At 47.4% G+C, this 12,274-nt stretch overlaps 1 protein-coding gene and 1 non-coding gene across 3 annotated transcripts in view; both read right to left on the reverse strand.

Annotated features, from left to right (window-relative positions):
• Positions 1–12,274, reverse strand: part of POR (cytochrome p450 oxidoreductase) — a 70,149-nt gene that overhangs the window by 40,612 nt on the left and 17,263 nt on the right. The window lies entirely within an intron of this gene.
• Positions 2,023–2,157, reverse strand: LOC129490892 (small nucleolar RNA SNORA14). The gene has a single exon (XR_008660365.1). It is a non-coding gene; the product is annotated as a small nucleolar RNA SNORA14 (small nucleolar RNA).

Below are 12,274 nucleotides of genomic sequence, written 5' to 3' on the forward strand. Positions count from 1 at the left end.
AGGGAGAATGACGCAAGAACACAAGGGCTCTCTGAGGCCAACCGTTTGCAACACTGGAACAGGTTATCTTCCAGGAAGTATTTGCAGTTTTGTATTTACTGTTTGCAACTTCTGGTCAGTAAAAAAGATTGAGCAACCGACTCAGCACTGATATTGGGATGAGTCAGACACCCCAATCAAAGCAGTAACAAGAAAGAGGAATAAAACATGTAATTTAGTCAACCCTTTAGCTGTCACTGTCACGTCACGGCCACCTAGACAAGGCTCTGGCACCAGGGGCTGCACCTTCTGGCTGCAGGGGGAGCGGGGTCATTCAGGTTCACAAATCCCTCTGCCAAGGTTTAGTGGCTTCAAGATGAGGGAAAACCCTCATGGAACCATACCCTACTGTTGCCTGACAGCACAACTCCAAGAGACTGAGAGGTACTCGGGGAACACTACACTCTCCAAAGTGTCCTGTTAAAAAGCAGTGTCCAAGAGTGACTCAGACAGATCGCTCCACAGCCAGAGTAGCCAGAGTGCCCAGGAAGTTTATTATCCATACTGAGATGTTGGTGCAGATTTGTGTTTACCTTCTGTGGGGTTCACTCAGTTTCTTGAATCTTTAGATTTATGTATTTTGCAAAATACAGCAACGTTTTCTTTTTTTTTTTTTTAAGGAGACAAGGTCTCGCTCTATCACCCAGGCTGGAGGTGTAGTGGTGCAATCACTGTTCACTGCAGCCTCAACTTCCTGGGCTCAAGGGATCCTCCTGCCTCAGCCTCCCGAGTAGGTGGGACTACATGTGTGCCTCACCACACCTGGCTAATTTTTGTATTTTTAGTAGAGACAGGGTTTTGCCACATTGCCCAGTCTGGTAACGAACTCCTGAGATTCTGCCCACCTCTGTCTCCCAAAGTGGTGGGATTATAGGAGTGAGCCACCACACCTGGCCACCATTATTTTTTAAATAACTTTCCAGCCTCACTCTCTTTCTCTTCTTCTCCTGGGACTTTGGTGACATGAAAGTTAGATCATTTGTTATTAGTCCCACAAAATCCTGAGGCTCTGTTCATTTGTTTTGTTTTGGTTTCAGTCTATTTTCTGTTGTTCAGGTTAGGTAATTTCTACTACTCTAACCTCAAGTTCACGGATTCTCTCTTCTGTCTTCTCCATTTTGCTGTGGAGTCATCCATTCAGTTTCCTATTTTGACTATTGTATGTTTCGGTTCTAAGACATCTGTTTCATTCTTCTTTATATCTTAATTCCAACATCTGTGTCATCTTGATGCTGGTGTCTGTTGACTGTCTTTTCTCATTCAAGTTGAGAGTTTTGTGGCTCTTGGTATAGTGATTGATTTTTTTGTATCCTGGGCATTCTGGGCACTTTAAGATCCTGAATCTTATTTAAGCCTATTTGTCTCAAAAATAGAGTCTCTCTCTATTGCCCAGGCTGGAGTGCAATTGTGTGATCTCAGTGCACTGCAACCTCTGCCTCCCAGGTTCAACTGATTCTCGTGCCTCAGCCACCAGAGTAGCTGTGATTACAGGTGCGTGCCACCACACCTGGCTAATTTATTTTTTTTGTCTTTTTAGTAAAGACAGGGTCTCACCATGTTGCTGGGGCTGGTCTCAAACTCCTGGCCTCAAGTGATCCACCCACCTTGGCCTCCCAAAGTGTTGGGATTACAGGTGTAAGCCATTGCACCCAGCCTCTTTTGATTTTTATTAAACATTCTCTGTCACCTGCTTATAGGGAAGGAAGGTATCAATTCATTGCTGTCAGGCGAGATTCAGTCACCCTCCTGGGCCTCTGCTGACAAACCCTAGCTTGGAGAGGGAAGACCGCAGATGGTCTCCACTGACACATGGGGTGGGGCTCCCTGGTTCTGCCAGGTGGTAGTGAAGTCCTGACTCACACTGGGCCTCCTCTGATGTCACTCCCAAGGAGAGTAGGTTTCCTTGCTTCCTTGAAGAGTCGAGGTTTCCTTGGCTATTTTTTTTTAAGTTGATAATTCTCCCTCCTGCAAATTTCCCTTAAAAGATGTTGCAGGTATGAAATAAGACTGAGCCACAGGAGATGCGCAGCCCTTTGGACTTTCCTGCAATTTCTATAGCATTCGCTCATATCTTGGAAGCATTTAGAGGGAAGCCACCAAGAGGGTTTAAGAATGCAATTCCTTGGCTCTTGATGAATCTAAAGACGTTACGAATACTTTTCAGTTGTTGTTTACTTGGGGAGTCAATACCAAGTTTGAAGAATTAGCATGAAACAACTACAAATAAGAGCATTTTCAAAGAAGTTGAGAAAAGTTTAGTACAATCTGAAGTGGAATCCACTAAGATGTGTTATAATGAATGTGGGGGGCAGAAAAAGGCTTAGTCAGAGCCTATAGTTGTTCACTATATTATTCACCAGCAGACACTATGCAAAAAATTTGAATCTATTATATGTGATCGAACAAGGGAATGTCAACAGTATCTGCTCTCATGGACTTAACCTAAGTTGGTCTTAAGGATTTTTGTCCAAAATAGAAGCTGAATATCCTAACTGTCCTACCATACAGCAGTTCAGCAGCTTAGCAGTGGTAAAGTCTGGTGTGACTATTTTGAGCTCAGAGTGAATACTAAAATTTTTCTGAACAAGAATAACTGAAAAGTACTGCCCTCTTAGTCTAAAAAAAAAAAAAAAGAGGGCCAAGCATGGTGGCTCATGCCTGTAAACCCACCACCGTGGGAGGCCGAGGCAGGCGGAACACAAGGTGAGGAGATCGAGACCATCCTGGCTAACACGGTGAAACCCCGTCTCTACTAAAAATACAAAAAATTAGCTGGGTGTGGTGCCATGCACCTGTAGTCCCAGCTACTCGGGAGGCTGAGGCAGGAGAGTCGCTCGAACCTGGGAGGTGGAGGTTGTAATGAGCCGAGATCACGCCACTGCACTCCAGCCTGGGTGACAGAGTGAGACTCCATCTCAAAAAAAAAAAAAAGAAAAGGAAAAAAGAAAGAACTGCCCTCAATCACTATTACCAAATACTAAATCGCTTTGGAAATTAGCTTTTGCTGCAGACTTGATGTTTCTTAATGAGGCCAATCTGAAATTATAAGGCAAAACAGCAGTTATATGCAAAACTTATATGGCAGTAAAGTCATTTCAATGAAATTAACATTGTATGAATCACAAGTAATGTCAACCTACGTCATACAATTCCTAGATTGTCAAGGTTAAAACAAGTGAGAAACTTTTGCACATTTTTTTGAGTTCAAATCTTGAGCTCAAAAAAAAAAACTTGGAGCTGCTAGTTCTAGACCTAGCAGTGTTTTTCAGATCTTGATCTAAGTATGAAGGAAATTCCCATATTTTAAAATCCATTTAACTGTACAATTGAGCAGCTCTCATCCAACCTTTAATTGGAAGTGGCTGATCTGCAGTGCAATAATGCAAAAAGGCAAATATCAAGAGGGGAATCTAAAAAAAAAATTCTATAAATGCAGTCTTCCAATGATTAATATGCTCCATCAAAATTTATGCTCCCTGACCAATATAACTTGGCAGTACCAATTTGTGTGAAAAGATATTTTCAAAGATGTCACCTATACAATCTCATTACAGATGAGCACTGACAGGTGGATATTTGCAACATATTTTGATGTTTGGGAACACTAACTCAGAACCCCAGTGAAACAAAATTGTTTTCTGTTTTTTGTTTTTTTGAGACTGGGTCTTGCTTTGTCACCCAGACTGCAGTGCAGTGGCACAATCGCAGCTCACTCCAGCCTCAACCTTCTGAGCTCAAGTGATTCTCCCACCTCAGTCTCCACAGTAGTTGGGACTACAGGTGTATACTACCTACCATGCCCAGCTAACTTTTTAAATATTTTTTTGTAGAGATAGGGGTTAGCCACATTGCCCAGGCTGGTCTCAAACTCCTGGACTCAAGCGATCCTCCCACCTCAGCCTCCAAGAGTGCTGGGATTAGAGGTGTGAGCCATGGCACCTGGCCCAAAATTGTTATCCCTACAAAAATCATTCCATTCTTCTTATTAACAAACCTGTATTAAAAATTTGCACTCAACTGTTATTAGTTATTACTCGAATTTCTTTTAAAAATATATATTTTGGCCAGGCGCGGTGGTGCACACTTGTAATCCCAGCACTTTGGGAGGCCGAGGTGGGCGGATCACAAGGTCAGGAGATCGAGACCAGGGTGAAACCCTGTCTCTACTAAAAATACAAAAAATTAGCCAGACGTGGTGGCGGGCGCCTGTAGTCCCGGCTACTCGGAGAGGCTGAGGCAGAATGGCGTGAACCCGGGAGGCAGAGCTTGCAGTGAGCCGAGATTGCGCCACTGCACTCCAGCCTGGGTGACAGAGCGAGACTCTGTCTCAAAAAAATAAAAATAAAATAAAATAAAAAAATAAATATATATTTTAAAATATAGAGACAGGGTCTGGCTAAGTTGCCCAGGCTGGTCTCAAACACCTGGGCTCAAGCAATTCTCCTGCCTTGGCCTCCCAAACTGTTGGGATTACAGGTGTGAACCACCACAACCAGCCTTATTTGAATTTCATCGACAAAAAACATGGAAACTTGTTTCCTCTCTTGTTATATATAATATCCTAGATTTTACTTCTTGGCATGCAAAGCCTAAAAAATTTATTACCTGGCCACTGACAGGAAATAAGTTATTAGCGCCTACTCTAGATAACTGAAGTGCACCTAGTTACTGGAGCTCTGTACTGACTGAGCAGTCCAGATGCCACAGGCTCTGGTTGTGGGAGTCTGGACAGGTTACTTGACCTCCCAGGCCTCAGGTTTCTTCTCCATAAAGCAATATGGAGCTAGTCATCAAGGATCATCCTCAGCTCTAAAATTCTACACAGCTACAGAAATACTTCCGGAATAGGTGAACCATGTCCATGCTGTCTCGAGTCCATGCACAGTTTCTTTTGTAGACTACTCGGCCATCGTGTCATTCTACAACATACTCAGGGCCCAAAGAGGCAGGAGAGGTTGCTTGCACCCAGAGGGAACCCAGGCTGTGGGATCTTAGGTTCCTGCATCTTTTTGGTTTGTTTGCTTGTTTTAAGAGACACGGTCTCACTCTGTTACCCAGGGTGGAGAGCAGTAGCATAGTTCACTGCACCCTCATACTCCTGGCCTCAAGCCATCCTCCCACCTTAGCCTCCCAAGTAGCTGAGACTACAGGTATGCACCACCTCACCCAGCTAATTTTTTAAAAACTTTTATTTCTGTAGAGATGGGGTCTCACTTGGTTGCCCAGGCTGGTCTCAAACTCCTGGGCTCAAGCGATCCTCGCACCTTGGTCTCCCAAAGTTCTGCAATTCCAGGTGTGAGCCAGCACACCCGGCCCCTGCATTTTTGTTGTTGATAGTGTTTGTCTTTTCTTGAGGCAGGATGACCCTCACCATTATGAGAGTGCCTACGTTTTTTTGTTTTTGTTTTTGTTTTTTTTGAGACAGAGTCTTGCTCTGTCGCCCAGGCTGGAGTGCAGTGACATGATCTTGGCTGACTGCAAGCTCCGCCTCCTGGGTTCACGCCATTCTCCTGCCTCAGCCTCCCGAGTAGCTGGGACTACAGGCGCCCACCACACCTGCCTAATTTTTTGTGTTTTTAGTAGAGATAGGGTTTCACCGTATTAGCTAGGATGGTCTCGATCTCCTGACTTCGTGATCCACCCACCTCGGCCTCCCAAAGTGCTGGGATTACAGGTGTAAGCCACCGCGCCCGGCCATGAGAATGCCTATGTTTTTTCAAAAGTCTCTCACGCATTTCTAATTGGCTGCTTTGAATCTGCGTAAATTGGGAAATCAGCTGCTTGTTAGCGTGATATCTAAGACAAGAGTAAGCCAGGCACAGCGGCTCACGCCTGGAATCCCAGCACTTTGGGAGGCTGAGGCAGGTGGATCACCTGAGGTCAGGAGTTTGAGACCAGCCTGGCCAACATGGCGAAACCCCGTCTCTACTAAAAATACAAAAATAACTAGCCAGGTATGGTGGCACGTGCCTGTAATCCCAGGTGCTTGGGAGGCTGAGGCAGGAGAATCACTTGAACCCAGGAGGCGGAGGTTGCAGTGAGCCAAGATGACACCATTGCACTCCAGCCTGGGCAACACAGTGAGACTCTGTCTCAATAAATAAATAAATGTAAAATAAAATAAGAGTAAAGAGGTGGGGGGCGTTGGCTCAGGTCTGTAGTCCCAGCTATTTGGGAGGCTAAGGCAGGAGATCACTTGAGCCCTGCAGGTTGAGGCTGCAGTGAGTATCACTGCACTCCAGCCTGGGCAACAGAGCAAGATCCCATCACTATATAATAAGAGTAAAGAGGGCCAGGTGCAGTGGCTCACGCCTGTAATCCCAACACTTTGGGAGGCTGAGGCGGGTGGATCACTTGAGGTCAGGAGCTCGAGACCAGCCTGGCCAACACTGGGAAACCCAGTCTCTATTAAAAATACAAAAATTAGCCAAGTATGGTGGCGCACCCCTGTAATTCCAGCTACTCTGGAGGCTGCTGAGGCAGGAGAATCACTTGCACCTAGGAGGTGAAGGTTGCAGTGAGCCAAGATCATGCCACTGCACTCCAGCCTGGGCAATAGAATGAGACTCTGTCTCGAAAAAAAAAGAAAAAAAGAAAAAGAGTAAAAGAGTAAAGAGGTTCTTTGAAGACTAGCATCTTCTGTATAAAAAAAAAAAAAGGCTGTTGAGTAGGGCCTGTGGGGCCCTCTTATTCACAGACTTTGTGAAATCCATTCCAAAAACTCTGAGTTGCTTCCAGATTCTCAGATGTGCTGGAGATGTGCTCCGAAAGCCTTGCAAGCTACTGCTCTGTGTGGCTAAAAGCACTGAGCACTCCCACCAAAGCAGGCCTGGAACCCGCATGAGGGCTCCCCTGGCCTGTGGGGCTCAAAGCACTAAGGATGCCAGGGAGTGCAAGGCAGGCAGGCTCCTAATCCCACAGAGCTTACTGTCTGGAAAGCCTCTAGACAATGTTCAGGTACAAAAACGTCATGTCGAAGGACATGCTTCTGTCACTCTTACGTCCATGCGTGCAGCAAACAGCTGAGGAGCACCTGCTGTATGCCAGGAACTGTGCGGGTTCAGGCAGGAGCGGACACGCCAACCTTGCCCCAAGGTGCTCTCCTGCTATGAGAAAGGGCAGACCTATCCCAGCAGTCATGGCTGCATGGGGAGGCCAGGCGCAGGGGAAATAGAGCTGGAAGGAAAAAGCAGGCATGACAGTCTGAAACAGTCAAGGAAGGGGCGCCCAGAGGCCAACATCTGGGCTGGATTGTGAAGAATGATCAGGGTCCACCAGTCAGATTAGGGGGATGACCGAAGCTACAGACAGAGGAAGCGTGTACCAGAGCCTAGAACACGGGAAACTCGGGGTCTGGGGTAACTCAAGTGTGGTGCAATGGGATGTGTTTATATGTGGGGATGCATAGATGGCGAATAAGAGATAAGCATTCATTCATTCACTGAACAGGCTGGAGTCACCAAGGCTGGAGTGCAGTGGTGTGATCATAGCTCACTGCAGCCTCCAATTCCTGGGCTTAAGCAATCCTCCTCCCTCAGCCTCCTGAGTAGCTGAGACCATAGGCATGCACCACCATACCAGCTGATTTTTTAAATTTTTTTGTAGAGATGGGGTCTCACTAAGTTGCCCAGGCTGGTCTCAAACTCCGAGGCTCAAGCAATCCTCCCACCTTGGCCTCCCAAAGTGCTGGGATAACAGGTATGAGCCACCACACTGGGCCGAGATAAACTTTTAAAAGAGACACCCAGATGAGTGTGTAAGGGCCTAGGGGCCTGTACACCAGTCTAAGGTGTTTGGCCCCAGGGAAGCTGGTGAGGACAGGGCAAGGGGGTGGTGTGATCAGAATGCTGCTACAGGAAGGTAATACTGTACAATGATGCCTGCACCTCTAATATCAATGCAGTCACGGGGCCTTGACCAAGGTATTCTGGAGAATATTCTCCACTGAAGATGGCCAAATGCTCCCAGCTGATGGCCTTTTCCCCACACAACAGGACTTAATTTGGAAACACATGACCAGCATGTGCCCGATGCAGTGACGTGAAAGAGGAAGGCAGCTGCTGAGTCAGATCTGTGCAAGCATGACTAGGGGGCGGGGGGCACAGCAGGCGAACAGTGGGCATGACTCAGCACAAATCGAGCTGACCAGGCCCACGGGGGCTGATGATGCAGCTGCAGCTCCCAGTGCCTGCTTCTAGCAGCATCTCTGCGGCCTCAGCTCCTTGGCTTGAATGCCAAGGGGGTGAGACCACAGCTCCCCTAAGCTCCAGGGCATTGCATGGATATAATCCAGCGTCAACATTAAAAGGTGGCACAAGGTGATTTACAGGCACAAAACTCTCCATAGGAGTTCATGCTGGTTCATCCTCCCGACCATCCCCACTTTTGCCTCAATTGATTTTTTTTTTTTTTTTTTTTTTTTTAGACGGAGTTTTGCTGTTGTCGCCCAGGCTGGAGTGCAATGGCACGATCTTGGCTCGCTGCAACCTCTGCCTCCCAGGTTCAAGAGATTCTCCTGCCTCAGCCTCTGGAGTAGCTGGGATTACAGGTGCCTGCCACCACACCTGGCTAATTTTTGTATTTTTAGTAGAGATGGGGTTTCGCCATGCTGGCCAGCTGGTCTCAAACTCCTGACCTCAGGTGATCCACCCCCCTCAGCCTTCCAAAGTGCTGGGATTACAGGTGTTAGCCACCAAACCTAGCCTTTTTTTTTTTTTTCTTTTTTTGAGACAGGGTCTGGTTTTTGTCCCCAGGCTGGAGTGCAGTGGCACGATCTAGGCTCACTGCAACCTCTGCCTCCCAGGTTCAAGCATGTTGTCCAGGCTGGTGTCAAACTCCCGACCTCAAGTGATCCCCCTGCCTTAACCTCCCAAGTGCTAGGATTACAGGCATGGGCCACCAAGCCTGGCTGATTGCCTCAATTAATTTTGAATAAAAATATAGAAAAGACAAACAGGCTGGACGCGGTGGCTCACGCCTGTAATCCCAACACTTTGGCAGGCCAAGGCGGGCAGATCATGAGGTCAGGAGATCGAGACCATCCTGGCTTACACGGTGAAACCCCGTCTCTACTAAAAATACAAAAAAATTAGCTGGGTATGGTGGCGGGCGCCTGTAGCCCCAGCTACTTGGGAGGCTGAGGCAGAATGGCGTGAACCCGGGAGGTGGAGCTTGCAGTGAGCCGAGATCGCGCCACTGCACTCCAGCCTGGGCGACAGAGTGGGACTCCGTATCAAAAAAGAGAAACAGAGAGAGCCAGGCGTCTTGCTTTACTTTTCTCAAATTCTGGGCAGATCAGTTCTGAAGCTGACTTCTGCCTCCAGTGCAGGGGTGACAGTCTGGAGAGATCACCTGGAGGCAATCAGAACGCCACCTGCCCCCCAACCCCCTCAACCCCCTGCCCACACACGCATGTGTTACAATTCCTACAGCAAGTCCACAGCAGCAGGCCCACAGCATGGGCAGTGCTACTCCCTCCTCCTTTACCGAAATGAGAATGGGATGGGCCGAAGTCAACATGGCCTCCCCAAAAGGGAATGCACACTAAGGATTCTTTAATAGAATTCCAAATGAGCTCCACATTGAACATCAAAGACAAACTGCAACAGTCAGAAAGTGGCTCTAGGGCACAGTAGTCCCCAACACCTGTCACAAGAGAAACAGTAGGCCAGGCATAGTGGTTCACGCCTGTAAGCTCAGCACTTCGGGAGGCCAAAGTTGGAAAAGTGCTGAGGCCAGAGGTTCGAGACCAGCCTGGGCAACAAAGTGAGACCCCATATCAAAAAAAAAAAAAAAATTATCCAGGTGTCGGTCGTAGCGTGCACCTGTAGTCCCAACTACTCAGGAGGCTGAGGCAGAGGGATTACTTAAGCCCAGGAGTAAGAGGCTGCAGTGAGCCATGATGATTATGTCACTGCACTCTAGCCTGGGTGACAGAGCAAGACCATCTCTCCAAAAAAAAAAAAAGAAAAGAAACAGTAAAGGCACTGGACAAGTTAATCCTAAGAAAAGAAGATTCAGAGGTACTTGATCCCTTCTTTAGGTGGTCAGAAAACTGCCAAACGGAGAGGCCTGGCATTCAGAAATAGGAGTGGTCACAGAGGACAGAGGTTTACATCCCCTCCAAGCAAAGACGTTCTAATAAAGGAGTCTGAACATAGAATGCGCTGTTGGGGGAGTGGCTCCCCATCATGGGAGATGTGTCACACAAGGCTGGGTCACAAGGACTTAATGACAGAAAGTGCCTGCACCCCAAGGGCCTGGGAACAGACCAACCAAATTAATGTTAATCTGAGCTGGCTGATTGGTGACAATGCCTGGTGAAAAATCCCAAGTGTCTGACCTGAGTTAATAAATACAGATCTCTGTCTTTGAAACACACACACACACACACACACACACACACACACACACAAAGCCCCGAGCAGCCCTTGGAAAAAGGCAGGAAGGGAGAAGTACCAACTCTCTCAATTAAAAAACTGGTCCCTCCAGCCAGGTGCAGTGGCTCACACCTATAATCCCAGCACTTTGGGAGGCCAAGGGGGGGCAGATCACCTGAGGTCAGGAGTTCAAGACCAGCCTGGCCAACATGATGAAACCCTGTCCCTACTAAAAATACAAAAATTAGCTGGGCATGGTGGTGGGTGCCTGTAGTCCCAGCTGCTTGGGAGGCTGAGGCAGGAGAATCGCTTGAACCCAGGAAGTGGAGGTTGCAGTGAGCCGAGATAGCGCCATTGCACTCCCACCTCGGCCTCCCATAGTGCTGGGATTACAGGTGTGAGCCACCGCACCTGGCAGACAGTCATTAAATCTTAAAGCTCCCATATAATCTCCTTTGACTCCATGTCTCACATCCAGGGCATGCGGGTGCAAAGGGTGGGCTCCCAAGGTCCTGGGCAGCTCTGCCCTGGTGGCTTTGCAGGGTTCAACCCAAGGCTGCTCTCACAGCCTGTGGCTTTTCCAGGGACAGGCTGTAAGGTGCTGGTGGATCTACCATTCTGGGGTCTGGAGGACAGTGGCCCCCTTCCCACAGCTCCACTAGGCAGTGCTCCAGTAGGAACTCTGTATGGGGCCTCCAGTCCCACATTCCTCTCCTACCAGAGGTTCTCAGTAAGGGGTCTGTACCTTTCCCAGGCTTTCCCATACATCCTCTGAAATCTAGGTGGAAGCTGCCAAGCCTCCTTCACTCTTGCATTCTGTCCACCCACAGGCTCACCACTACATTGAAGCCGCCAAGGCTCATGGCTTTCACCCTCTAGTTCAGCAGCCTGAGCTGTATCTGGGCCCCTTTGAGCCAAGGCTGGAAGCCGAGTGGCCAGGGATGTGAGGAGCAGTGTCCTGAGGCTGTCCCTGCCCCTGGGCCTGAACCACAAAGCATTCTTTCCTCCTAGGCCTCCACAACTGTAATGGGAGGGGCTGCTGGGAAGGTATCTGAAATGCCTTCAAGGCCTTTTTTCCCACAGTCTTGGCTATCAGCACTTGGCTCCTTTTTAAATCTGCAAATCGCTCTAGCAAGTGGTTGCTCCACAGCCTGCTTGAATTCTCTTGAAAAAGTTTTTATTCTCTCTGTCACATGGCCAGCCTGCAAATTTTCCAAACGTACACTCTGCTTCCCTTTTAAATATAAACTCCAACTTTAAGTAATTTCTTTGCTCCCACATCTGAATGTAGGGTAGTAAAAGCACCCAGGTCACCTCTTTTTTTGTTGTTGTTCACTCTGTTGCCTCGGGTGGAAGCTGGATCTTGTTATGAGGGAACATTAGACAAACCCAAACCAAACTGTGAGATGCTGACAAAGACACGGCCTCATGTTTTCAAAAATGTCCAGGCCATGAAAGATAAAGACTGACTGATCTAAGACACACACACACACACACACACACACTGAGGTCTCGGACCAGGAAAAAACATATTTTTTCTGATGTAAAAGATATTAACGGCAAAATGTAAAGAAACTCTATGATTAGACAACACAGGATATCGATGTTAATTTCCTGCTATTGATCACTGTATTTTGCTCAAAAAAAAAAAAAAAAAAACTGTCCTTGCCTTGTAGAAAATACACTGAAGTACTTAGGGGTAACCAAGTACCTTGGTTATATCTGCAACTCATTCTCAAATAGTTCAAGAAAAAATATATCCACACACAAACACACACACATTGATAAAGCAAATATGGTAAAATATTAACAATGGGGAAATATGGGTAAAGGGCACTCAAGAATTGTTGGCACTG

Source organism: Symphalangus syndactylus, chromosome 9 (assembly GCF_028878055.3).
Source record: "Symphalangus syndactylus isolate Jambi chromosome 9, NHGRI_mSymSyn1-v2.1_pri, whole genome shotgun sequence".
NCBI classification, from domain to species: Eukaryota; Metazoa; Chordata; class Mammalia; order Primates; family Hylobatidae; genus Symphalangus; species Symphalangus syndactylus.